The sequence below is a fragment of the Gossypium arboreum genome, chromosome 12, assembly GCF_025698485.1.
Source record: "Gossypium arboreum isolate Shixiya-1 chromosome 12, ASM2569848v2, whole genome shotgun sequence".
NCBI lineage: Eukaryota > Viridiplantae > Streptophyta > Magnoliopsida > Malvales > Malvaceae > Gossypium > Gossypium arboreum.
The window spans coordinates 30,424,019-30,448,211 of record NC_069081.1 but is presented as its reverse complement, the minus strand read 5'-3'; positions in this window follow the sequence as shown (position 1 = coordinate 30,448,211).

Sequence of the window (24,193 nt, the reverse complement as noted above, 5' to 3'; positions counted from 1 at the left end):
TAAATGAATTTAATCATCAATTTCTCACATTTCATATTCTATTGAACTCAATTTACATCTTAGGCAAAATTACCATTTTGCCCCTAAACTTTTCATAAATTCTAATTTCGTCCCTAGGCTCGAAATATGAAATTCTTGCAATTTACTCCTTATTCCAAGTCTAACCAAAATTTCAATATAAAATTTACAGCACATGTATTCTATAAAATTCAAATTTTTTCCTCAATTTTACAATTTAGTCCCTAAATCATGTTTCATCAAAATTCACTTTGTAAAAGTTGTTTATCTATCAACAAACTTTCATTTTATACCATAAATTTCAAATTTTTAGCATATTCATCCATGACATAACTTTTATACTTTGATAACTTTTCAAATTAATCCCCCAAATAGATAGATTAGACTATCCCGATCTCAAAAATATAAAAATACTAAAAATGGAGCTTGAATACTTACCCAATTATGCCAAGAAAGCTTGTTTTCTCTTTCCTAGGATTCCCATGGAATATTTGGGGAAGAATATGATATAAAATGATTTTTATTTCTTATTAATTATTTATCATCCATTAATTTTTCTCTTTTCCAATTTAGTCCTTGCCCTTTTTTAATTTTCCATGGATGAATTATCAAAAATATCTACTAACTTTTCTTTAATGGTCTAATTACCATATAAGGACCTTAAGTTTTGAATTTCATAGCTATTTGATCCTTCTAGCTACTAGAATCCAACTTTTTCATTTTATGCAATTTGGTCCTATCCGTAATTAAGCACAAAATCGATAAAATTTTCTTATCAGAATTTTCTTATAACATTCCTATCAAAATACTAACCATGCAAAAATATAAAAATAAATTTTCCTTCTAGCTCGTATTTGTGGTCCCAAACCACTATTTCGATTTCACTGAAAATGGGTTGTTACAAAGTGTTAGTCCAAATATGGTAAAATTTGGCATGAAGGAAAGCTTTGAATAGTTGATTGCCTTGATAGTGTATTTAATGATATAAAATGTAGTTCCAATGATGGTACATTGATTAGGCACTTAAGATGGTTATTTTGGCATCTTTTAAATATGTTTAAATGTGTTTTAAATAGGTTAAATGTTGGTAATTGAGTTGTTTAGTGCCAAAGTAAGTAGAAATTGGTAAACTTGAATTTTAAGGTACATTTAGGTGTACACGGCCTGAGACCCGGTCTATCACACGGCCGTGTGACACATACAGGTACTTACAGGGGAGTGTGCCCCAGTCATGTAGAAAAATAGTATAAGTGTAGTTTTCACACGGCCTGCGACATGGCCGTGTGACCCAAGTCAGTGAGTTACACGGACAGAGGCACGAGTTGAGACACGGCCGTGTGTCTCAAGTTAGTGAGTTACATGGGTAGAGACATGGGCTGGAACATGGCTATGTGTTCCAACTTCGAAAGTCACACGGTTTGGGGCATTTCACACAGTCGTGGGTCCCCTATTTCTAAGCATTTTGAGATTTCACCCTAAACTTTTAAGTTTGTTTCAAATTAGTCCCTACCTATTTTTAGACTATTTTTAAGGTATCATAAACTCGTATTAAGGACTGTAAGAGTAACTTTTACCTTGTATTGGTATGATATAGCATGATTCGTTATTAAATTGTATAAGACATGGTTATGGAAATATTAAACTAGCATACATTGCTCCTATATCATGTGATGTTAATATTTAGCTTGCACCATCGCTTGCGATGAAATTAAATGTTCTGATTGGTTAGTAATGCCCGTGACCCTAATCTGATGATGGAGAGGGGTTAGGGGTGTTACATTTAGTTTGAAATTAAATGTTCTCATTGGTTAGTAATGCCCGTGACCTTAATCTAATGATAGAGAGGGGTTAGGGGTGTTACAGTGAAATACTTGTAATCAAAGTTGAAATATGGAAATCTTGATTCGAATACTGTAACAAATAGCTAGGTAATCGAAAGGGACGACTAGGCAATGATGAAACAAGGTTTTCTTTCTAGACTGATAGGTGGGTAATCGAAATGGTTTCTGATATTGTGAAAGGTTTCAAACAAATTCAAGTTTTTCTTTCAAACAAATTGAATCGAAATATTTTCTCAGATGAACAATCAATGCTAGTAACTATTATCTAACTTTTGATCTTTAACAAAAAAAACCTAATAGTTTTCTTTCAGATGAAGAATCGACAGATTTTTCCCCAAATGATTCAAAGCCCGATGGGACACATGGTGGTGCACGATTGGCTAGCACTGTCAAGTCAGCAAAATTTAAACAACGTTAGGCTCAAGTACCTAACCAGTGGACAGAAAAAAGTTTAAGTACCAATCTGGGACAATAAAAAACCAAGGTACCAATTTGGGAGAAGTGGACAAATTCAGGTACCAATTTTATATTTAACCCTTTTTTTAAATTACTTTAGGTCATTTGTTCAGGTTATTTTAAGTTCAAGTTCATTTTTTGTTTAATCAAATCAACTTTTTAAGTTTTGGTCAAAATTTACAGGTCTAAATTATGATGATTAGAAGTTGTATCACAAGCATATATGTGTGAAAATCATATATTTAGCTTATAAGTGTGTGTTTAAAATACCATATAATAAATAATGAAACCTAAAATTCAAAAATAATAATACATATGAAATATGCACAAAATTAAAATAAAAATTAGTTTAAATTGTGAGTAAGAGAAACTTTAAATAGATAAATACATTAGATTAAGAATATTAAATGCACTTTAATTGTTTATCGTAGTTTCATCATTTTTCTTGAGTTGGTATCAAGTTGACTTGTGACATTGACCCAATTAATAAAATTATCAATATATACAAACAATTGGAGTGAAATTATTTGTGTAATAAAATTGAAATGTATAAAATTACAAAAATAAAGCTTTTGTTGAAGTGATAAAGAAAAGATTTTATTATTGTTGGTGGCAAGGGTTCAAATCTTAATATTTTAACTTTTTATATTTTTAACAGAAAAGACAAAAGTACTATCGTGATAATATAACTTATTTAAAATATGAAAAATTATTTTAGTAGTTTCATTGATTAAGTTTGTGTCGAATTGACTTGCCACACCAACTCAATCACACCCTTAAATAACTATATAGATATATAAATAATAACATAAATAATATTTTAAATTTTTAGCATATTATAAATGAACACTTTTACTAGCTCCTTGAAAGTGACCTCTCTTGCTAGTTTCATGGCTAATTATCTCTAATTCTCGTTAGGTACCTCATTATGTTACAAGAAAATATTTTTTTTCTATTACATATTTTTGGAGTGATAAATAATCAAATCATATTTATTTTAAGGTTATTTCATACTTCCATTATTTAGATGTTTTTAATGTCTTATAAGTCATTTTCAACCACTTTCAAAGTCTACAAAATGAGAACATCCAAACATTATTTGAAGTTATTTCAAAGCTTGAAAATACAAGTTTGGTGTTGTAAGTCTAATATCCCTTACCTAATTCGACGACCATGTGACATGGATAAGTGATGTCATATTGGCACTTTCTTCACTTTTGCACAATTTCTTTTTAGCAAAAACACCATTTCACTTATTAAAATCTTTTAAAACAATTTTTCATCATTTTGAAAACTTTAGACACATTTTAGAATAATTTTGAATCATTTTCAAGGTATTTAGACATGTTTGAAACATAAAAATGAGGTTCCAGTAGCTCAAACAATTTCAAATACAAGTTATGAAGGTGTAGTGATCTGAGTCTTGATACTTGAGAGGCAAGTATTGGTACCTGGCCTATAAGTATTGATACTTAGTCCTCAAGTATTTGTACTTGGCCTATCTAGTATAGCTTATTGGCTATTGACTTACCAATATCGATACCAAACCCCCAAGTATCGATAAATGGGTGTAAGAGACATGGAAATTAACTTGAAAACACTTCAAAATCATTCCAAACACCATCAAATCATACCATTAACTTCTAATTCATTTCAAAACCTTGCCAACATTCATTAAAGCACAAATCTATATTTGAAAATGCTAAAAGCATTATAAGAAACATCACAAAACTTACAAACTTAATATATAATACACTCAGTCGATGTATATGTCATCACAAACACTTTTAATACAAGTAATACAAAACTAAATTCTTTATGCCCTTTAAACCTTGAACAAAAATATAATTCTTCAAGACACAACCTCTAACTTCACGAAAAAGGTCTCCCACCTATGTACTTTAAAAAAATAACGCATTAAGCTCTAATAGCTTAGCTAGGACACTAAGATTTCCTACTTTACAATCTTTTACACTAATGTTGTGTAACAACCTGATTTTCAATGGTGTCAGAAATGGTGATTTTAGAACTCTATTTCTAATGTTCGAGTCTATAAATATTAAATATTAATATTTATGAATTTAGTATTAAATTTTATTAAAGTTTGGTCGCTTAATTTTGTCAAATTGATAGTTAATTAAGGTATAAGGACTAAATTACAAAATTTATAAAAGTCTATCACTATGGATTTTTAAATAATTGAATGACCAATTAAGTAATTAGACCCTCTTTAAAGTGCCAAACAGTGGTGGATGCTATTTTTCATCCACTAACTTTGTTAATTAAGCTTAACATTAGATTAATTAAGCTTTAATTAATTTATTAATTAATTAATTATCTTTAGTTAAAAGTTAAACAAGGTATAAAAGATAAAATGAAATGAAAAACAAACACGTTATGCTCATCTTCATGGAAAAAAAAAGGAAAATAGGGTTTGGAAGCTCAAACTTTCAGCCTTCAATTTGGTATGTTCAATTTAGCCATTTCATTGTAATTTTTATGTTTTTGAGGTTGCGAGAGCTTGTTTTAGCTAGCCCATGTACCCATTTGCAAAACTGTTAAAGTTTCTAAAAGATTCCTATAACAGCCCGATTTTGTGGGCTAGTCGAAATAGTGGCCTCGGGGCCACAAATATGACGTCAGAGAAATTATTTTATTATTAAAATAGAGTCATAGCATGTTTATAATAGTGCATGAAAAATTTGGTGAGTTTAATTTTAATGTTTGTGAGCCCAATTGCGAAAAAGGACTAAATCGTATAAAGTGCAAAAGTCTTAAATTGATAACTAAAGGTGCCAAATTGCCATGTATCATAAATTGGGGGTTTTTAAAGTTAAATCAGGCCATTAAATAGGTGATGGCTGGCCCTGTTAGATGGAAATGTTGAAAAGTCAACATTAGGTGAAATTTGATGACATAAGGTGTATTATAATAATACCTAAGCCTAGCTATCATCTTTTTCTTTCATTCTCTTTTCATTCCACTGATTTTTTTCAGCCATTGTTAAGGGTTTTGAACTTCAAAATTTGCAGCAACTTATTCCTCTCACAAGTAAGTGATTTTAATGAGTTTCTTGAAGATTTTTGCATTTTTGAGACCTTTGAAGCATGAGCTTTCAAATGAAGGGTCTATGTTGCAAAATGATTAAGAGTTTAGGGTTTGAACATGAGAGTATTTAGGGTGTTTTCTGAAATTTTATGGAAGAAAATGAGTCTTGGGTGTCTTATAAACAACTTTTGTGAAAGGTGTTAGCATGAAAACACCCAATAGGACTAATGTGTATAAGTTGTAAAATAGATCATAAATGTGTGAAATAGTGAGAATTTGGAGTTGCTATAAGAGTCAAAGAGGGTCGGCTAGTCTTGAGAAATAAAGAAATTCGATAAAAATCGATTTTCAGGCTGAGGGGTAAAATGGTCATTTAGCCCAATAGTGAATTGTTGAGTGCTTAGGTTGATAAAGTGACATAATAAGTGCTTTTTTTATTATAGATCAAGAAATACCGAGTCCGAACCTAGACCGAGGGAAAGCCAAGCAAACCGATTAAATCGACTAGTCACCACATTTTGTAATCTGAGGTAAGTTGTATGTAAATAATATAACTACATTGTTAATTATATATGCTTGAATTATTACAACATAAATTGCTTGATTGTGAAATTGAGAATGTATGATGATAAATGAGATAGTAGAATTTCCGTTGGAACCTTAGGAAGTAAATCGGATATTCATGCCATGACATTTGGGTCATTCATGTGTGAGCTAGTGTAAGACATGTCTAGGACATGCATTGGCCACATTATGAGAGCTAGTGTAAGACCATGTCTAGGACATGGCATCGGCATTGAGACAAGGGCTAGTGTAAGACATGTCTGGGACATGCATCGGCCTCGAGATGTAAACCAGTGTAAGACATGTCTGGGACATGCATCGGCTACAAGATGGTAGTCAGTGTAAGACCATGTCTGGGACATGGCATCGACTTGAGATATGAGCCAGTGTAAGACCGTGTCTAGGACATGGCATCGGCACCTTACCCTATACTTAAGGCTTATGTAATATCTTGTAGTATTTCGAATGATTGAACGACGAAAGTTATGTTCTTAAGCTAATAAGGAAAGTATAACCATGTTGTGAGTGGTACAGGTACCTAATTGGTACGTATGAGATATGAACTTAATATATAATATGTGACTTATATGGATGGTAATGAGTAAGTTATGCTTATGCCTACCTTGGTGTTATTAGCATGTTGATTATTGATAAATTGTTGTTGTATACTTACTTATATGCAACTTACTAAGCTGTAATGCTTACTCCCTTCCCTTTTCATTTCCTTACAGTGTCACCCAACTAGCTCAAGGATCACCGGAAGTCAGAGATATCGATCACATTATCAACCAAAGCATTCGGTATAGTTGGATTTATATTTTTTAATATGGCATGTATAGGACTTAGACTTTATTATTTTGTGTCATTGAAGTTCAGCCATATGGATTGGCTTGGGTTAGAAACCCTTCAATTTTTATTAAGCCTTGAATGATGGCTAACATTCATTTTGAATTTATAAAAGATGCATTATCATGGTTGAATGAATGTTTATTGTGGCTGATTTGGTTATAGGAATTATGTTTGTTTTAGTATTGGTTGGTATTTGTATAGAACTACATATGTAAAGGTGGCAATGGGGCTTGGTAAATAGCCTTATATTATCCACACGGGTGGGCACAAGGGTGTGTGTCTATGTCGTGTGTCACACACGGTCTACCCCATAGGCATGTGGTCTGGCCGTGTGTCCCTTACACTAAAGGATTTCAAGTCAGTATGCATGGTATTAAACACACGGGCAGAGACACGGCCGTGTGTCTCAGCCGTGTGAAGGGCATAGCCTAGCACACGGGCATGTGACTTGATCGTGTGGCCCTTAAGAATTGCTGACGTAAGAAACATGATGTCCAAGTTTTTACACATGGGATAGGACACGGGCGTGTCATGGCTGTGTGAAGGACACGGGCTAGAGACATGGGCGTGTGCCAGGCCGTGTGAAAACCCCTATAGGTGTGCATTTAGAATTAATTCCACACGGGTGGAGAACATTGGCATGTCCCTATCTTGCTTAGGCCGTGTGAGACACACAGGCTATCAGCACGACCATGTTGGAATGCTCACATGGGCATGTTGCCCCTCCCACACAGTCGTGTGCCGCTGTGCCAAGTAACATTTCTCTATAGTTGGAAAAAGGACCCGGATTGGTCCCGAATGATTTTTGATGTGTGTTTTGGGCCTCGTAAGCCAATATTTAGAATATACTGATAAGTTTAAGAAAGTTTTAAAATTTCCAACTCATGAAGACTCAAAATTGGTTGTAAATATAAATTCAAGTTAGGTAACGCCTCGTATTCTGCCCCGGTGTAGGATACAGGTATGGGGTGTTACAATTCCATTGATGAATTATTGGAGAAATTGGCACTACATTGTTAGATTTTAAGCATGGAACTGAAAAAGGACTAGTTTGTAAAGTTTACTTGCTAATTTTTGAACATAGGGACTAAAGCGCATAAATTTCAAAATTGGTGAAAAATTCCTTTAATTATAAATAGTAGAGAGTCTTTGAAGGACGTAATTGAGATCGATTTCAAAATCGAAGTCCAAATTTGAAAGATATTGCAATTTTGATTTTAGGGACTAAATTGAATAAAATGAAAAATTATAGGGGCATTTGAAAAATGAAATTGAACTTATTCATGCATATAATTGGATGATATAAGATGTTTGAAATTGATAAATTAAATTGAATTATTGTATAGATCGCCGAAGATAATCAGGGAAAAGATAAAATTGTTGAATAGTCCTTAAAGATTCTATAATTTGTTGTTTTATCAGTTAAGTTCATATGGAACTTACTGTTTTATTCATGTTTTGATTTAATTGTATTTGATTAGTTCATTAGTTATATAAATGTGAATTGATTTATTTTGGCATAGAATGGATTAAATTGTAAAGTATGAAATATATGGTGATTACTGAATAGGTACAAGGTCTTGAATGAAAATGAAATGTTTATGATTGAATGATGTGTATATATATTTGTATATGTATATGTTTTTGTATATGTATATGTATATGCTATTACAGGGATTGAAATGATACGACTACAGTAATAATACCCGTGAGAACTTAGTAAAGGATTAGGATATGTATGGCATGCCATTAGAGTCGAATATAAAAACGATCAGGGATTTACATGGTTATTTGAGATCCAGCATTTGTTGTAGATTCTTGATTCATATATGTCAGCTTGTTTGAGCAAAAATTTCAACTTGTATAAGCAACCATGATCACTATCAGCTTGTGTGAGCACTATAGTCCTATGTATCTGACTTTAGTTTACTAAGGTTTCCTTGGGCAAGAAAATGGTAACTTAATGGAAATGAAATGGTTGAAAAATTGGATATTAATTGAATTTCTTATGTTGCAAATTGTATATGGCTTGAATAGTACATGTTAGAAGTGTAATATCCACGATTTAACTTGGAGTTAGGTATAGTGATGGATCGGGTCAAGAATTAGTGCAAAATTCTTGAAATATAATGAATAGGAATTTTGAGTATTAAATTAGGAAGTATTTTGTAACAGTCCGATTTAGACCCTAATTGGAATACTGGTTTTGGGATCACAAATCTGAGTCAGAAAAATATTTTAATATTAGTTTCCATTCTTATGGTATGTGAATTGACATGTGTGAAAATTCCGTATGAAAATTGTATCAATTGTATGCTTAATTTGCAAAAAGGACTTCATCGCGTAAAATGTAAAAGATGTGTTCTAATTGGTAAAGTATCAAATTGCCATGACTTTATATATGTGGAGTCCTTATGATGCAATTATACCATGATTTAAATGAATGGACATATTTGGATATGTGATAGTGGATTTTAAATGAATTTAACAAGGATAAATAGGTAATTTGTGTAACAAAGATTAATTAAATCAAAACAAAAGAAAAAAATTCATTCATTTTCACATTGCTTTGTCGAAAATCAAAATTAAAAAGAAAGAACAAGAGCTTTTAGGGTTCGACTATTGATTTTGGTGATTAAGGTATGTGTTTTGATCCGTTTTTTATAATTTCTACGTTTTTGTGATCACTGCTTTGTGTTTTACTAAGCCCATGTCTCAATTTATATTTTTGTGGATGATTTTGAATTGAGCTATTGATGAAATTGTGAGCTTTGTGATGTTAGTTGTTGGAAAATAAAAGATATGTGTTGGGTTGATATATTTTGTCTTTGAATTTTTGATGAATTTGAGTAAAACGGACTAAATTGAGAAAATTGTAAATTGAAGGACTAAAATGTGAAATAAATGAAATATGTGGGCTTGTATAAACTATATAAAAATTTGGCTAAACATGTGTATAAAGAAATTATGTGTATTTTGTGATTTTGTGAAATAGGGACTAAAGTGTTAAAATGTGAAAATGTGAGGGCTAATTTGTAAAATTCCCTAAATATGTGTTTGTGGATTGATTTGAATGATTTGGTGAATAAAAGAGTTAAATTTGAATTTATATAGATCAAGAAACAAAGAAAACGGAATTAGATCGGGGAAAGTCGAAAGTTGTCGAGTAGCCGATTCCGTCTATCCGAATCCGTACGAGGTAAGTTGATATGAAAATAAATGTGTTTTGAATTGAAATATTACTATTAATATGATATTGAATATTGATGAATGATTATATGAGTTGAGCATGAGACATCCGAGAAAGTATCGACAAAGTTCCGACGTCTTTAAAGCCCCGTACTAACCTTAGGAATAGTTAAGATACATATGTCATGACATAGGATCCGATATGTGTTATCGTGTAAGACCACGTCTTAGACATTGGCATCGACTTATGATTTACATGTAAGACCACGTCTGGGACAGTGGCATCGGTATTTGATTACATGTCAGACCACGTCTGGGACGTTGGCATTGTACGAACTTTTCGAGTTATCCTGTATCCTTATGATTCTGAACGGTTCAACGTGCATTTCAAGTAATGAATGATAATATGAAATGTGTATCCGATTCAGGTACATTTAAAGTTGTATATCATATTTGATATTGAAAGGTAAGTATATGTATCTTTATGATTAAATGAGTATATGTGACAAAAGTATAAGAAAATATGCATTATGTGCAAATGAATGAAGAATATGTGAAATGTACTTGAGCTATGTGTTTTGTGATAGCATGTGGTTAAAGATTATATGTATATTATGATGCTTATATGTTTATATTGTTAAGTTTATTTGTATATGGCTTACTAAGCTTTTGAAAGCTTACTTTGTGTGTGTTTGCATTGTTTTATAGATATCGTAGCTATCGGGAGCTCGGGGATCGTCAAGGATCATCACGACACTATCGAACTATATTTTGGTACCTTTTGAAAATGTATATTTTGAAGTATGGCATGTATAGGCTAGAGGTAGTTGAATATGTTTTGTGAAGTGTATATTTAGCCATGTGATATGGTTTAATTATGGTTGAACTTATGGTTTGATTTTGGTATATGATATATGATGCAATAGTTGTATGTTTGATGTGTTCATGAATGGCCAAAGAAATTGGTCAAATTGGTAAGTTTTTGAATTGTGCTTATTTGGAGAAAAGGTAAGATTATGGCATGAGATTGAATGATGGATACTAAGGTCATAATTCATATGTTTTGGTATGTATTTAGCTTATGGAATGATATGATTTGGTATGTGTTTCAAGCATGAAATATGTTGATAACGAATTGGTATAAATGGTGTATATTTTGTTTGTGAAATAGTTGAGAATTTGGTATAAAATGATATGGTTTTGATGCTTGTAAGGAGGACCCTTTATGGGTGGCAATTTGGCCTTGCAAATGGCCTATTTTTGCCCACACGGACAGGGACACGGGCGTGTGTCTCAACCGTGTTGCTCGAGGGCCATTTCAAAATGAGCCTTAGCAGACAACACGGTCGCATACACGGGCGTGTGCTAGGCCATGTGGGCAAGTCAGTTTCAACCACAGGCTAGACACACGGGCGTGTGACTGGCCGTGTGATCTAAGTCAGTAGCCTCCCTAATTTTCACACGGCCTGGCACGCGGGCGTGTCTTGTGGCTGTGTGGACAAGTCAGTATGTATGCCCTGTTTTGACACAGCCTAGACACACGGGTGTGTCTAAAGCTGTGTGAGACACATGGCGTGTTCACACGGGCGTGTGACCTGTATAACTTTGAAAAATGTTTAAGTTTTGAAAAAAAATTGTATGAGCTCGGTTTAGTCCCGACCCCTTTCTAAAGCATGTTTAAGGTTTCGTTGACCTATGTAAGGGGACTCTGTAATGATTTTATGATTATGTATGAAAGATGTTTGGGAATTATTTGTGAAATGCTCCGATTTGTCCTGTAACGCCTTTAACCCTAGTCCGGTAATGGATACGGGTTAGGGGTGTTACATATTTAGACCTGATAAGAAATTAGAAAATACTCTCTAGATAGGAAAATTCTAAATAAACGTATTGACTTAATTGGAAGAATAGAGAATTTGTTGTGGCCAAAGTAGGGAAAAATAAAAAGTTAGGAGATACATAGTAATGGTGAAAAGGAAAGAATGATTAAGAATAAATTTAACCAAAATGAAGTATGAGTCATCCTATGAATTATGAAAGATGAGGAAGGGTAAAGTGGTAATTAGCCAAGTAGATATTTAGTAGCATAATGACTAGGGGCTATAGTGTAAAGATGGATGGCTAGAGGACTTATAACAATTTTACCATTTTAATTAAAAATGATGAGATATTTTAGTGTAATGGTGTAGAAAATGGGAGAAAATATGAAAAGTTATAATCTTTTCTTTAAGCCCACCATCACTTTCATCTCTACCATCACTCATCTTTTGTTTTTATTTCCTTTGTATCATTCCTCCAGTGTTAAAGAAACCAAGCTCAAAACCTTCCTTTTTGTTTGAAATTTCTTTAGTAAAAATTATAAAGAAGGCTAGTGAGCATCTTAATCTAATGAGAAAACTTCCATAAATGTGTTAAAAGAGAGAAAAATAAGAGTTAGGGTTTTGGGTTTTCATGAAGTTAAAGTAAGAGATGGTGAAATTATCATGTCATACATGTTTTATATGAAATTGAAAAAAAGAAAAGAAAAGAAAGGAAAGGAAAGGATCAAGTTGAAGAAAAAGGGACAAAAAAGGCCAAGGAATAAGGAGAAGAGAAAATACATCATCTCAGTCATTTTGTTGTAAGTACTACAAGATTTTAATTTATTTTATTTAAATGCTTATATTGTAATACGAGATTTCTTAGGATTGAAATGTAAATTAAATATATATTTATAAATAGATAATAAATAAAGGGTTAAATTATGAAATTATGATATTTGTAAATAGAATTATAGGGAAGAATATGAAATCGTATATTTGTTTGAATACTAAGTAATGATGTTGTGAAAGAAATATATGTGTGAAAAAGGTATTATACATGTGATTTATTTATTATGAATAAATTGTGGAATAGAGAAAAATGTGGATTATTTTTCGAGACATATATTTATTATGAGAAATTGTATTGAAATTGGTTTTAATGCCCAAGTAGATAGAATTTAGAACTACTAGGATATTAGTGGCATGCCATTACGGGACCTTAGCGCGCTCTCTAATTATTAGCATATTAGTGCTCTCTGTATAGGACCTTAGTGCTTTTTGCTCATTCGTGCATAATAATGCACCTCTGTATTTGTTTCGTATATCCGGTAGGTTTTATAAAAGTCTACTATGGGCTAAGGATATGAAATGTGAACAAAAGTGAATTATCAAAGTGTTGAGGTAAGTTTAGTAACTTTCAAAAGTAAGTTAAATTTTGTTAAAGTAAGGTATAGTTATAGAAATTTGTATGTGTGTAAGTATGTATTAACAAAATAAGTTTAAACATTATGTTATGATACATTTACCTATTTATTCTTGTAGTGCTTACTAAGCCTTCATCGACTTAACACGTTTATTTCAATGCATAGGTACAATTAGACTTGAAGAGCTAGATTTGGGCTAGGAAAGGGCAATAAATGTAGGTATTATATTTTGAGTTAAAATGGCATGTACATAGGTAGTCCAAATGTGTTTCCAAGTGTTAGGAACTAAAATGCAAACTCTTTAAACTTTATCTATTTTGGTATTTTAAATTAAAGTATTTTAGTTCTACATTAAATGAATTAGTGATGGCCATATGTATGCTTGCATTTGTGGTTTGATAGTGTGATAACTTGGTTGATTCAGAGTTGTTTTAAATTGCTTTAAGGCACTTTGAAATGGTTTTAATTGTTATAAATAATCCAAAACTTTGCAGGGGAGTGAAATTTTCAACGAGTTTTAACAAAATTTACCCAAGGTATCGATACCAAGGGTATAGATAACAATACCTAGTCTTTAAAACTTAAAATCTTCAAAACAGAATGTAATTTTGGTACCATTTTTGAAATTAGTATCGATATTGAAGGCCAGGTTTCGATACCTAGGTCTAAAGTATCGATACCTTCACCAAAATTTGAGCTTTTAGAGTTCTAGAATACTAATTTGGTATCGATTTTGCACAAAGGTATAGATACCTTTTATAAGGTATTGATACCTTTTGTTAAAGTATCGTAAAAGTAATTTTTAACTCATTCAATCGCTTTAAAGTGTAATTTTGTGGCTTGTACATAGATGTTTGTATATGTTATCTTGAAATGGTAGTTTTAGTTAAAAACCTTACTAATGCTTAAATTTTGGTAAGGTAAATACTTGGTTGAAATGATTGTTTCTAATGAATGAACTTGAGTTATGTTTAGTTGTTAAAATAGTATATTTGAACATGTTTTAACATTAATAAGAAGATGGTATTGAATGGCAAAATGAATAGGTTGAAATTGGATAAGATGAAGTGATATAGTTTGATACCAAATTGAAGTTATTTTGGATTAGTTGAATTGAAATGGTTAAATGCAATGTTTTGGTATGTGTTTGGGATATTTTTGTGTAGGAAAACTTAACCAATTGTGTTCAAAATGTGAAGGTTGTGTGGTAACAATGAAATAGGCATCGAATGACTCAAAATTTACCAAAAACAGAGTTCACATTCTAATAAGCAATCTTCCTTGTCGCAACATTGGCCGACAGTATGTGATGTCGTGAAGTCAAGTAGTCTGACATTGTGACGTGACAAATATTTGACAACGCCACGACGTAGAGGTAATGACATCACGATGTCAGCCTTAAGATTTTGAAGCTTTACAATTTGGTCCTATTTCATGCTCGGGTCAACAAAAGAGCTTACGTAAGCTTGATTTAGGCTCAGATTTAATTATGTATCATAATGTGAATGTATCTATGATATGATTGAATGTTTGAATGATTTATTTTCAATATATTTGATGGTAGTTGCTCCAGCAACATATGTGACATTTTATAGCTCGAACCCGAAGATTGGGTTTGGTAAGGGGTGTTACATGTTGAGTCTTTTATCAATATGAAACTTAAGATTCTTATGACACCTATTGATAAGGATGTAGGACCAATTTGTGTACTCATTCTTCTTTAAGAGTCAAGTATAACTCATTCAATTTTCATATTTCGCTTTTAAAATGGTTACTACCGGTTACCTATTTTGCTTATTTGTGAGCATTCACTTATGTCACACAATCTTTAATTCCATTTTCATATTATGCACATTTTCAATTAATGACTACATAGTTTACCATATTATGAGACTTATAATTTATCACTTAATTCTATTCACCTGTTAATCAAATGACATCTTAATGTCAAGTTATTGTTTAACTAATTTAACTTGTTAATATCATCTTTATTCACATTTAGATCCACTTATGCCCAATTATTCATTTCTTTCATGTTTTAATTGAGTTATTTTATCTATGCCTAATCTAAGACACAACATATTTACAAATTTATTTAGCTTCATTTATAATGCTTAGTAAACTCTAGTAAACTAAGACTTGAATACTTGGGATTTCAATTGAACATTATACACTGATTGCACTAACAGTGCAATCCAACCATCACACCAAACACTTAAGGCCCTCACTATGCATTTATATGCTATGTTATAGTGCACATTATTGGAAAAAATCCAATTTGAAAATGCTTTTCTTGCACTACGAAAAATAAAAAATTTGAAAACCAAGTCGGTTTGTGATATTTATAGCAATAAACCCTTTAATGAAATTGAACTTGTGTTTTTGGCTAGATGAATCCTTATCGTTCCTGGCTTTCAACCGAATGACCTTCGCCACTTTTCTTGTACCACAAATTGCTTCGACTGCGGGCTTGAATGATTCAAATTAAACATAGAACTAGAAATATATATTTTTTTTTACTTTTAATGTGAAAAATGAAAATCTTTTCTCAATAGAAACCGATAGAATTTTTATTTCGGAAAATAGATTTAATACTTATAGAATAAACTCTCACTATTTTTTAGCAGAGTAACAATATTTTAGAGTTGTGTATTTTGTCCTACTGGTGCTATCTATTTATAGAGAGAACAAGTAAAACCTTTGTTGAATTGTAAAATTTAATTCAACTAGAAAAACTAGCTCCTAGTTTAACTAAAAGTATAGGGGGCAGCATCCCTAATTAAAAATGCTAGGGTTTGGCTATTGGAAAATCAAGTTTGGAAAACGCGACGGAAAATAAATTTAGGGAAAAACCAAAGTTTTTAATTTTTTTTCCAAAATAAGAACTTGGTTTTGATATATAAAGTAATAAGAACTTAATCAAAATTGTACTTTTTTTATTTGTCTAGGATGAATGCTTTGACCGAGTAGTCTTCTCCGTTATCCTCAAGCTCACGTCTGTCGAGTGTGAGCTCGCTTCGAATTAGAAAAATTTTCACAAAAATTACTAGTGGGCTAATTTTGAAATTTCTCTAAACTTTTAGGTCAAGTTGTAAATAGGAAAAACATTTCTAGAATTTTTTTGAAATAATTTCTTCAGAGAACTTTCTCTTTACAACTTTCTCTTGAATTCAAGTGTGTAAAAAATAATGACTCAAGACTCTCTTTACATAGAGAGAGTTTAGAGAGTTCAATTATGATTAAACTTAATCACTTTAATATTAAATTAATAAAATACTATTAAGATAAGTATTAAATTAAATTTAATATTAAATATATTAAAATAATATTATTTTTGGAATAGTTAATCTGAAATCAAATTATTTAGTCGAGTTCTAGTAGGAGTGTAATTTTTCCACTGCTCAACCACTAAAGACCCACCACCGCCGACCATTTGCCGACCACTGGAATGTCACCATTGCAGCTGTCGACCCTCGAGTCGGTTGGACCGTGAGCCAGGTTTCACATACTAGATCGGTTCAACCAGTTTTTGGGTCTTGGTCTCGGTTTTGGACTCTCGAGCCCAATTTACGAATTTAAGTCCAATTTTCAAGTTCAATTACCCGTTCGGCCAATTGTCTGACTTGAAAATTAATTTTCAAAAATATCATATTAATTTTAATTAATTTTTTTTACTTTATCAAAATTAATTTTCCCAAAAATCAATAAGATTTTCCAAATTAATTTTTCAAGAAATTTTTTTAATCAAATTCTCTAGTTGAACAATTCTTAAAACCATTCAATTTAATTACATATCGAATAAATCGACTCAAGTAAATTATTTCCAAAGCAATAGAACTTTCTTCTTATTCAAATACAGTCCAATCGAGCTTTTGTTAAGCTAGCGAAGGGACCAATTGGACATATACAATTAGACTCTAGTAATTGGAATTATGTCTAGAAGCATTGTTCGGATAATTCGCAATTACTTAATCATGGAGTCAGTCCACAAGAACTACCATGATTGAAATGTGACACCCCTAATGTGACCCTAGTTGGAAAGTGGTTTCGGGACCACAAAACCGAGTCACAAAAATAATTAGATGTTATATTCTGTGCTTATTGTATGTGGAATTTGTATGTGTGAATATTTCGTGCCTTGATTTTATCAATTGGGTGCTAATTTATAAGAAAGGACCCATGTGATAGGACTTGAAAATGTGATAGGTGAAATTTAAAGTGGCCAAATAATGCATGAGTTATTGACATGAGGGACTTGCATGTCAAATGGACCACTTTTAATTTAGTGGCCGGCCATAATGATGGTTGATAGATATTATATGCATTTTATTTTAGCATGATAATAGTTAATGGCTTTATAGTATAGAAGAAAGAATAATTAAAAGAATGAAAGAGTGATAGAAACAAGTTATGTCCATCCTTCTTTTCCCCATTGCCGTACCTAAAGAGAAAAAAAAAGAGAAGAAATTGAAGTTAAGGCATTTGGTCACCTTTAAGAAAATAAAGGTAAGAGTGTGTTCATCTTCCTTACCTTCTTGCACAGCCGAAACAAAAAGGAAAGAGGAAGGAACTTGTCTAGGGCATTCGGCTATCTTGGAGGTTAAATAAGGTAGGAGTTCATGTTATTTCTATTGATTTTTAGGAGAATCTAGCTAGTAGTCAAGCTCTTATTGCAACCCATATGTTGATTTCTCTTTAGTTTTGGTGACAAATTGTGCATACGGTATTATGGGGTAAATGCAAAAAGGATAGTGTTTTGATGTTTTGGATAGAAATATTAGAAAAGGGAAAATATGAGCTACCTAAATAGATATATGTGATTTTAAAAGATGGTATGAACAAATGTGGAGTTTTGCTAGTTTAGGATTATTCGGCCAAGTGTTTATATGGTGGAAATTAAGTGTTAAATGAAATGAAAATGATATTATATGGGGGTATGTATATTCGGCCATATGAGTAAATATGATAGGTATGATTTGTGTTTTGGAGATGTGTTGTGATGTTGATTATATGATTCAAAAATGAGGTATGTTAATGATGAAATATAATCGGCCATGGAAGTAGCTCATTTTGGAAGTATGATTCGTGGATGTTTTAGAATTGGCCTAAGTGTTTTCGTCATTAACATATATATATATATATTGCCGAATGTATGCCTGAGGAATTGGTTAAGTACATTGTTGTTTTGTATAATTGTTGCCTAGCTACTAAATGAACTTAGGGTATTATGGATAAGTTCAAGAGTGACAAAATTGAAATGAAGTAGGCTTGTGCGAATGAGTTTAATGGCTAACGAAAATTGTTAAGTGCTTAGTTAATGTGCATATAAGTAAGTGAAGTTATGTTATAATAGAACTAAGTATGGCTAGTAAAGCCTATTTAGTTTTCTTGCTATGTTTGACCATAAATATGATACATATTTAAATCTATCGTTTTAGATATAGATTAAATGATATGTGATTGCCAAATGTGATTGTTAAGTGAATAATATTAGTTAAGTACTTAAGCAAATCTATTGTTTTACTTAAGCTTAAGAGCAAAGAGGATCAAAGTCGGATGGGGGAAAAGAGAAAGTAAACGAATAGCCGTGGACATCTAATCGTCGACCACTTCCGAGGTAAGTTTTAAGCGATTAATCGTTGAGTAAATTCAATCATAATAGGACATAATGAGTTGATTTAATAAGATATGATGTGGCCATGATATGTCTTAAACTCAAATGGTAAGTTCATAAGTGTTTGGACTTGGAAATTTAAGAGCAAATTGTAATAATTTGCTTGGACAGCAGCAGTAATGTGATTTTAGAAAATCACTATAAATTGTTGGTGTGGAGTTATAGGCTGAATAAAATATGTAATCAAAGCTTAGTTGGTCTAGTTTCTTATAAAAGAGACCGTGGAAGCAAAGAAATTTCCTATAAAGAGATATTTAAAGTTGTGTGGGACAGGGTCAGAATGACTCAAAATCCCTGTTCTGTTTTAAGAAAATCACTATAATTTGTACAAAATGGTTACAAGATAAAATTTATATGCTTAGACTCCTTAATGAGTATAGTTTCAAATGAAATCAAATAGAACATACTTTGAATTCTGTACAATGAGAATTTTGATTCGTAGTGAAGACTGGTCAGGTTAGTCAAATAGTGAAACAGGGGAAATTTTAAGAAAAATCTGGTATTGATTGGCCAAACCTAAAATTCTGAAAAATTTATGGATGGAATATATACGAGTCTATATTCAGGGAAAATTAACGGCAAGTGATTCGGAGCCTTGTAGCTCCAGTTATAAATAATTTAGTGACAATTGCTCAGGAAAAACAGCTCGTAGTGAATATGTGATTTTGTTGTAAACATGGATAAAACTTGTTTTAGTTGCTCATAAGCTATTGATTAAACCCATACTTGAATTCTAATTCGTGATATTGTAAAATGATATATGAGTGTTAGATGGATCTTTGATATTAAAATTTGTGAAAGTGTATATATACGTGATAAGGCCTAATGGCCGATGTGATGAACGTGAAAGTGTATATATGTGATAAGGCCTAATGGCCGATGTGATGAATGTGAAGGTGTATATATATGTGATAAGGCCTAATGGCCGATGTGATGAATGTGAAAGTGTATATATGTGATAAGGCCTAATGGCCGATGTGATGAATGTGAAAGTGTATATATGTGATAAGGCCTAATGGCCAATGTGATGAATGTGAAGGTGTATATATATGTGATAAGGCCTAATGGCCAATGTGATGAATGTGAAAGTGTATATATGTGATAAGGCCGAGTGGCCAACGTGATGGATGTGGAAGTGTATAAATGTGATAAGTCCCAAGGGCATTTGTGTCAAGACTATATCCGGGTTAAAACCAAAAGAGCTTTATGCGAGAATATTATCACTAATTAATGACCAGAGGCTTCGTGCTCGTACTATATCCGAGCTCTAATGACCCGATGACTACGTGTGGAGATTTTGTCCGGTAAGCCCGAACTAAAGGTTTTGCTGAAGATTCAAGTAAAGCGTAAGATTATGCGACTTCACAGTGACAATTAGTAATAAATACGTTCAATGCGTTAAGTTGGTCAGGTATGTATTTTGAGATTATATTTAAGTTTGACTTAGACTAAATCACAAGGTCGTTATGTGATGCACATGTGAGTAAAGCAATAAAACTGTTCTATGATTATTGTGCATCTGGTCAATGTGGAAAGTCAAGTAAAAATATGTAATGTACCTATGATCATAAGAGGTCACCATCAAGTGAGAATTTATCTGCTTATTACATATGATGAAACGTGCATATTCGGTAAAAGGGATGGTATGCCCGAAGGAAGAGTGAAATAAAAATACGAACAACTATGTTATAATTTGATTGTTATCTGTTGACACTGCTTAAAACTTACTAAGCATTGTAATGCTTACTCCGTGTACTTTGTTTCCTCTGCTTTATAGATCTCATTTGGAAGCTGCAGGCTCGGGGATCGTCAGCAACTAGTCACATTATCACCATCCACCGTTTGGTACTGCTACGTTTTGGAATATCTTATGGCATGTATAGAATAAACTAGTAGTGAGAGGATATTTTGGTTAATGTATAGGACTACCCTTTTGTTGTAGGTCATGTACCTTTCGGTTTTGTGTAAATTTGGAAAGCCATGCGAAAATGGCTTAAGTATACTTTGATCATAGCATTATAATCGTTTTGTATGTCGTCCGTCGAGAGGTATGGAAATGTTGGTAACGGTTAGTCATGGGAATGGTTATTCATTATCACTTTTGGTATATGTATGACAAACTCTAGTTGATCCATGGAGGATCATGAAATAGGTAAAGTTTACCTTAAAAATAGATGCTGGCAGCAGCAGTGATGTGGATGTGAAAAATCTCTAAAAATAGTAAGAATGGAATTAAATAGCGAATAAATTATGTAATCGAACCTTGATGAATCTATTTTCATAGGAAAGTAACGAAACGTTCATATGAACAGTATATTATGAGATGTTAAAGTTTTCGTGAGACAGGGCTAGAACAGTTTCTGGATCCCCTGATCTGACTTTGGAAATTCATTATAAATTAACCAGAGACATTTAGAAGTCATGCCATATATGTATAGATTCCTTTTTGAGTCTAGTTTCTATAGAAACAAACGGCATCAGTATTGAAGCCTTGTACAGGGAGATATCCAAATCGTAATGCATGAAGGTCAGTGTAGTCGCACCCTGTAACAGGGGAGGCTTTAACTAATAAACTGTACTAATTGGCCCGACCAAAAATTTTAGAAAAAAAATCTGTAGATGGATATATGAGTCAAGTTTCAGGAAAAAATTTCGAAACTGATTTTCGAGTTGTGGAACTCAAGTTATGATTTTTAAGGTGACAGTGATGCAGTCAGCCAGTCGTTTGGAAAATTTTTAAATGGACTGTGAGAGTAAATGAATTAAGTCGGTTAGCACCTCGTGTTCGACTCCGGCAACGGTCTCGGGTATGGGGTGTTACAATTATATTGGTATCAGAGCTACGATTTAGTCGTATCTAGGACTAACGTAGCACGCGTGAGTCTATTTATACATGCCATAAAGTGATAAAATGATAGTGTGATGATTTTTTACTATTAAAATGTGTTTGCTGTATTGTAATGAATCTTGATCCTGATCGAGCTGTAGCAAGCTTCTGACTATGAGAATTTGCGATATAACTTCACTTAGATATGCCTAAATTATTAAGTTGATCAGGTACGTATCATGTACTCGTATTTGAATTTGATTTGGATTGAATTATAAGGGTATAAGTGATGCAATTTTGAAAGAGTGTTATGACTATAAATGTGATTTTTGTATGTGGCTATGGAACTGGAAGTTGAATGGTCGATAAGCATGTTGTGTTTGTATTCAAATAATGTAAATGATGTACTAATGTGTATTGCTATATGTGTATATGTACATGAGAATTGAGAGTGATGTATCCGGGCTAAATCCAAGAGCATTCGTGCTAGTGATGTATCCGGCTAAATCTCAAGAGCATTCGTGCTAGTGATGTATCCTGCTAAATCTCAAGAGCATTCGTGCTAGTGATGTATCCGGACTAAGTCCCAAGAGCATTCGTGCTAGTGATGTATCCGGACTAAGTCCCAAGAGCATTCGTGCTAGTGATGTATCCGGCTAAATCTCAAGAGCATTCGTGCTAGTGATGTATCCGGCTAAATCTCAAGAGTATTCGTGCTAGTGATGTATCCGGACTAAATCAAGAGCATTCGTGCTAGTGATGTATCCGGCTAAATCAAGAGCATTCGTGCTAATGATGTATCCGGCTAAGTCCCGAAGAGCATTCGTGCTAGTGATGTATCCTGCTAGGTCCCAAGAGCAATCATCTTTGGTGACGTGTATTCGGACCTTCGTGCCTAGTAGGCTTCGTCACCATAATTTGAGCAAAGTTTAAGTGTTCATTACTATACTAATTCAAATTTAAATGAGATGATATGTTTAAAAGTGTACATACATGATGTTTATCGACTTGGTTAAGTCATTTCAATGTGTAATAACGAATGAATAAGAGCACTATGGGTGTGAATGATTAGAGGCACTGTGTGTGTGCGAATTCCTTTAAACGAGCACTATGAGTGCGAGATCGGTCAGTGGGCACTAAGTGTGTGAAGTGGAATTCATGTAAGACCTCGTCTGGGACGAAGGCATTTATTTGAGATAGTGTGTAAGACCATGTTTGGGACATGGCATCGGCTCGATATGTGAGAATATGTAAGACCATATCTAGGATATGGCATTGTAAGAGCTATATGTGCTTAATGAGTATCCGTAATGATTTCGAATGATTCAACGGGTATATTTAAGATGATAAATTAAGTAAGATCAGAATAAGTGATACAGGTATGTACGGAAGGTATGAGAAAATCAGATGAAAGTAAAAAGATGGTGGATATGTTGTTAAGAAATGAATTCAAGTTATAAATGTGTTACGGATTTAATCTATGGAATGCTTGGTATATGAAGTCATATGTGCTATTGCTAAATGACCCCTATTTTTTTTGTTAATCATATTCAAGAAATTATTTCGATTAAGTTCGACATTTGAAAGTCTGTAAGAATTTGTGATGAATGCTGATAATTTTGGATATATGGGTTACGTGCTAACATAAATCTCATGCCGATGTACTATACGAGGCTTTATGCCTAATCGATTTGTATACGGGTAGCATTAACGGTGATTGAATGTGCTGAATGAATTAAATGTTCGTGTGTGGAAGTTGAATTTTCATTGGAAATAAGTTAAGTTGAATATTGAGATACGATGGAGTTATAAAGGATATTTATTGGGGTGTTTGAGTATGTGTGTACTTTCGGTCAGGTTACAGCTTATACATGAATGAATATGTGGGTTGATGATGTGAATTATACATGTTAAAATGTGCTTAATATGTGTTTGAAATGCATTGTGAATTAAATTAAGTGATTATTGCTTATGAAATCAAGAAAATGAGATATAGGTGCGTACTTGTAGAAATGTTTATGTATTTGTTTTAAGATAAGAAAATGATTTTATAGATCGATGCGAAATCAATAATGAATTACAATTGCTATCGATGAGCTAATGTCTATATGGATATAATTCAATAAGAGGATGTTATCCTAAACTATACATCAGTAGAAATTTTCGAGGACAAAAATCCCTAAAGGGGGGGAGAGTTGTGACACCCCTAATGTGACCCTAGTCGGAAAGTGATTTCGGGACCACAAAACCGAGTCACAAAAATAATTAGATGTTATATTCTGTGCTTATTGTATGTTGAATTTGTATGTGTGAATATTTCGTGCCTTGATTTTATCAATTGAGTGCTAATTTATAAGAAAGGACCCATGCGATAGGACTTGAAAATGTGATAGGTGAAATTTAAAGTGGCCAAATAATGCATGAGTTATTGACATGAGGGACTTGCATGTCAAATGGACCACTTTTAATTTAGTGGCCGGCCATAATGATGGTTGATAGAT